This window comes from Rhinopithecus roxellana, chromosome 17 (assembly GCF_007565055.1).
Source record: "Rhinopithecus roxellana isolate Shanxi Qingling chromosome 17, ASM756505v1, whole genome shotgun sequence".
Lineage (NCBI taxonomy): Eukaryota > Metazoa > Chordata > Mammalia > Primates > Cercopithecidae > Rhinopithecus > Rhinopithecus roxellana.
Window position 1 is genome coordinate 15,824,563 of NC_044565.1, and position 6,000 is coordinate 15,830,562.

Genomic DNA, 6,000 nt, shown 5'->3' on the forward strand with positions numbered 1-6,000 from the left:
CCATAGCAATAAATATCATGGTGAGCACCTAGAGGTATTCATCAGAAATTGAGCCCTGGAATATTAGTCATTGACTACTAGTAAATTATTAGCCAAGACTATCAGTCAGACCAAATAATTCTGAGTAAGAGTCATAGGAAGGACATCCCAATCTATAATAGTGAATCCCTCCCATTCAAACACTCAAAATATTGGCGAGCACCTCCCAAGGGTTAAGCCCAGTACCAGTCATTAGGGATAATGAAGTGAACACAATGGACTTAATTCCTGTCTCAGAAAGTTATAGTCCAGGTGTCTGCTCCCCTGGTCAGTCCAACATGGCAAGTGGTTCAATATTGGGCACAAGCACAACTATATATTACTATCATACTGAGAGAAAAATGTGGGTCAAAACACGAGTTTGGATTCCAGGTTGGCCACTAGCTGTCACTAGAACAATTATTTGCTTTTCGAATTTCAGTTTCTGAAAATGATTAGAGATACCAATCTTTCAGAATGAATGTGAAGATACAATGAGATAATATCTGTGCAGACATCTGGTAAACTTGATGCATTGGTGATAAATAGTAGATATCTTCCTACTTGCCTAATTAATGTGATAAATGATCTAAAACAAACAACATATATCAAATGTTATTATGAAATCTAGAATATTCTCTTTAAGATAAGAAACAGGAAAAGGATTCCCACTATCAACATTTATATTCAATGCTACACTTGACGTTGTAGCTAATGCAGGAAGACAAGAAAAATATGTGAATATTATAAAGATTATAAATAAAGAAAATCACATCATATAAGCATATACAATGCACAAATTGAAAGACTAAAATAATCTACAAATTTATTTGGCTTAATAACATACTTTGGAAAGAATTTAGGGTTTTGCATACTAGAGACAATCAATGTTCCAACATATGTAAATAGATTTATAGATTCAATAAAATCCTAATAAAAATCTTAATAGATTAAAAATATAAATGTAAAAAGCTGTTTCTTCACAATTTATGAGAAAAAAAAAAAAAAAAAGAGTCCCAAATAGCCACGATATGCCAGAGAAAGAAGATGAAGGAAGTTGCCTGTGTAAAGATGGACATTTATTACAAAATTATAGTGCTTAAGAAAATGCATTAGGATAGGTAAAATGAGAATAATGATAATCAAACTTAAAATATTGTTAACCATATATGAAAACAATTTTTACTGTCAAGCATTTCAGATAAGTGTGCAAAAGATAGATTAGTCAATAAAGGTTACTGGGACAATCAGTTATTCATAAGAAAAACGTGAAATTGGATCTTTACATCATTTTGTTCACAAAAATCAATTCTACATGGATGCCCAATTTAATTTAGAGAGTCAATCTGTGAAAATTTGTCAGACAATAAATTTTGATATGAAAGAATGGAAGGATTTCAAAAATTAGCATAAAGCACTAATAAATATTGATACATTCATCTACATTAAAATTAAGAATATGGGGTCATCAATAACACCATAGAATAAGAAGTTAAATAACAATTTGGGAGAAAATATTTTCATTTCATATTAATCAACAAAGGATTATAATCCAGAATATGCCAAGCACCTCAGCGAATCAATACAAAAATAAAGACAACCAATGGAGAAAATAGACAAAAGAAATGTAATTTCATAGAAAAATAGATATGTATTACTTATGAATAAATGAAGAGACGTTCATTCCTATTAGTATTCAGGAAATGGCCAAAATCAAACTATATTCAGACACCATTTAATAGCCATGAAATTGACATAAAATGAAAAGAAAATAATTCCACATTTTGCCAAGGCTACTGAAAGTCATTTTTATATACTGCTGATGCTGATAAGATAAAAATTGACCAACTGTAATAAGTTTATTTTGGCATTATGCAATCCCATGGCAATTTCACATATTACAAAGAACTTGGTTCTCAGTCCTTAGAAAACAGTTAACCATGATCAATAAACTAAACATTTGCCAATTCTTTCAACTCATTTCTCATTGCTTATTATTCTGCTCTTTTGATGATAGGTAGTCAAGAGGATTCTGGTTCATATATATAAATGTGTGTGTGTGTGTGTGTGTGTGTGTGTGTGTGTGTGCATGCACGTGCATACTAATAAGCATATATGAAAACAATTTATATTTATATTGTCTGGTATTGCAGATAAGTTAGCAAAATATACAGAGGTCAATAAAGTTTGCTGGGACAATTGGTTATCTATAAGAGAAAAGTGAAATTGGATCTTTACATACTTTTGTTTCCCAAAATCAATTCTACACAATGGATTTAATTTAGAGAAGCAATCTATGGAAACTTTTGTCAGACACACACACACACACACACATACACGAGAGATTCACTTATCTGAACATGATATTTGCTAAATTTTACATTCCCACTGAATAAGTAGATCTCTGAGCCAGTGGGAGCCTTAAAGACACTACTATAGCCCAACTAATTAATTTGTATTATTAAGAAAACGAGGCTCATGGAGTTTAAATGACCCTCAAATTCATAAAGTGTGACAGTAATAGAAGTGGGACCAGGATTCAGTCTACTAATCCAGGTTCTGTCTAATATGCCATGCCACCTATGTGTCAGAAAGAAGTGACATATAGCATTGTGAAAGAAAGAAAAAAAGAGAAAAAAGAAAAGCTTTGTGAAGATATGTCTTAGTAAGAAAATTCTAATTGTATTTTAGTCTACTCAGTTTAAAAGGGCAGGGAAGCATGTAATATATTAAGAAAGATTCCACTTAAATAACTAAATTATAAAGTTTTGGAGGTTGAAGAGGTGTGGTCCAGTAAGAAGGCTGTAGAATTTTATCCAAGATATTTCGTATCATTCCAAATCTGTACAACTCAGAATAAATCTCAACAAAGGTTCTGTTTGCCAGATAATGTGGTATACCCAAAGGGAAAAATAATAAACAGTTTGCAATTTACTATGTCATAAGCTTTGAAGTTATATGGGTGTTGATGTCTTTTAACACTATGATATTCTCATTACTTAAAAATGAAAATATATCATTTCTTTTGTATTGTTTAATTCCAAATTTAAGTAATTCAAATTTACATTAAAGGCAACCACATAGTTTTGGAAAAAAATCACTCTGTGGAATATGCAATTACCTTAAAATGTCATAAATTGAACACAAATCTAAGCAGGGAAAATATCTCTTCCTTTTTTTTTTTCATGAAAGACCATATATACTACATGAAAATACAAAAATCACTCTGTTTTTCATAATATAGTTATAAGAATATTATGTTTCTTCTAATCATTTTCTACCTTATAATCTTTGTAGGTAAGCTTTGTGCTATTCTATATACAAATACTAAGCAGCAGAGTGCTTAGCCATGTGTTTCTGCTGAACACGTACAGAATAAGTCTATGTCCATTTTTTTTTTTTTTTTTTTTTTTTTTTTTTTTTTTTTTTTTTTGAGACGGAGTCTTGCTCTGCCGCCCAGGCTGGAGTGCAGTGGCCGGATCTCAGCTCACTGCAAGCTCCGCCTCCCGGGTTCACGCCATTCTCCTGCCTCAGCCTCCCGAGTAGCTGGGACTACAGGTGCCCGCCACATCGCCCGGCTAGTTTTTTGTATTTTTTAGTAGACACGGGGTTTCACCGTGTTAGCCAGGATGGTCTCGATCTCCTGACCTTGTGATCCGCCCGTCTCGGCCTCCCAAAGTGCTGGGATTACAGGCTTGAGCCACCGCGCCCGGCCGTCTATGTCTATTTTTAAATACAAGTCCCAACTAAATTTGCATTTCTAATATGTGCTAAAACAATGAAAATGAAAAATAAATTAGACCCATAGCCATGTGAATGTCAATAAATACTTACATCTAGGATACATAAAGACCTCATACAAATCAAGAGTAACAAACAAACAAATAACCACAACACAAGTCAATGAGAAAAAAAGGATAAAATACTTGAATAGATGTTAAAAGATAAAAGGCTATCTTCAAAGAAATGCAAACTAAAACCATAATGAAATAACAACACACTCCACAGAATGAATACAATGAAAAACACAAAAAATCCAGTGTCAGTGAGGATGTGGGGCAGCTAGAAGTCTCATACATTATTGGTAGGAACTATTTTGTGAAACTGTTTGGCATTCTCTTTTAAAGTTGCACTTGTGTCTACCCTATGATCCACCAGTTCCACTCATAAGTATATATCCAACAACAAAAAAATACACATAGCATCAGAATAGCATACTAGAATGTTTATAGAGGTACTCTGCAAAAATAATCTAAAACTTAACACTACTGAAATAACAACCAATAATAGAATGGATACATTTCAGTATAGTCACATAATATTAAATAACAATGTGACTATATGGGCTGCAACTGCAACAGAAATACAGATAAATCTCACAGTAATAATGTTTAGCTAAAAAAAATGACTGACACAAAAGAGAACATAGTTCTGATTCCATTTCTATAAAAATTTTAAAAACAAGCATAACTAGCCTCTGTTGTAAATCAAGACAGTGGCTACCCTTGGTAGAGATGGAGAGGGGATAACAGTGAGGAGAACTCTTGGGGTACAATTAATGTTGTTCTTGATTTAAGTGTTGCGTGTGCTAAGTGTGCAAAAAATTAATTTACCTGTACATTTATGCCACATTTATCAGCATAAATACTATATTTCAATAAAATGTTTGAATAATCTGGATGATTAAGCACAAAATGAATTCATCTGATGAAGCATTTTCTTCCTGATTAATAGGATGATATGAGAAAACATTATTCCTATTAATGCTACTATTAATAGTAAAAGCTAAAATAAAGCCAACAGTAATAATTTCAATTGTTACTTTTTAAAAATTTTCAATAAATATTAATATCCTTTAATTACCATTTGCTCTTAAGAGTAATCTCGTAAGATTAAAAAAAAATACATATGCTGCATGGTAGTCATTGTTTGAAGGTCCATATCTTAAATGTGTTGATTAATGGATTGATATCAAGATGAAAAGAGCCTCTATTTCTAACCATAGAAATGTTTTGATAAAATTGGGAAAAAGTAAAATTTAAAAACTTGAAGCATCTTTCTAATAGTCTACAATTGGTTTTTTGTTGCCATACAGTTGCAGGAAAAGATTTAAGAGGCTGCCATGGGATTTCAGTCCTATTCCATATCCAACCCACTATAACTTAAAAGAAAATTCACAGTTCTTGCTCATCTAATTGTCTGAGGGTAAGTTCAACTTTAAGTTTTTCTGATAAAAAAACAAACTTCTCTAGGTCGGGCGCGGTGGCTCAAGCCTGTAATCCCAGCACTTTGGGAGGCCGAGACCGGCGGATCACGAGGTCAGGAGATCGAGACCATCCTGGCTAACCCGGTGAAACCCCGTCTCCACTAAAAATACAAAAAACTAGCCGGGTGAGGTGGCGGGCACTTGTAATCCCAGCTACTCGGGAGGCTGAGGCAGGAGAATGGCGTGAACCCGGGAGGCGGAGCTTGCAGTGAGCTGAGATCCGGCCACTGCACTCCAGCCCGGGCCACAGAGCAAGATTCCGTCTCAAAAAAAAAAAAAAAAAAAAAAAAAAAAAAAAAAAAAACAACTTCTCATCACAGAAAAAAAGTTAACCATAACTGAACCATTTCATTGGATGTTGTCGAAGGTGGTCAAACCTTCGATGGTAGCTTGAACAAATGGATTGGTTTCAATGTCAAGAATCACTGATACTACTTTATGGAAAAAAAAAAAAAGTTAAACAAAGATAGGTTAAATGACTTTCTAAGTTCACACAAAAATTGATTCTCGGGATAATGCTCCTTTGCATTACCTGTGCGTAGAATATAATCTCATTAATTGACCCAATGCCTCTGTATCTTCTAAATTCACTGAAATTTTTCATCAAATAAATAATCTGCAGAGAAATTACCGTACATCCTAAAGACAAGGATGCCTGTGGGCAGAACGAAGTCCCACCGTCCCCAATTACATGAAGAATATCAGGCCATTTTTGT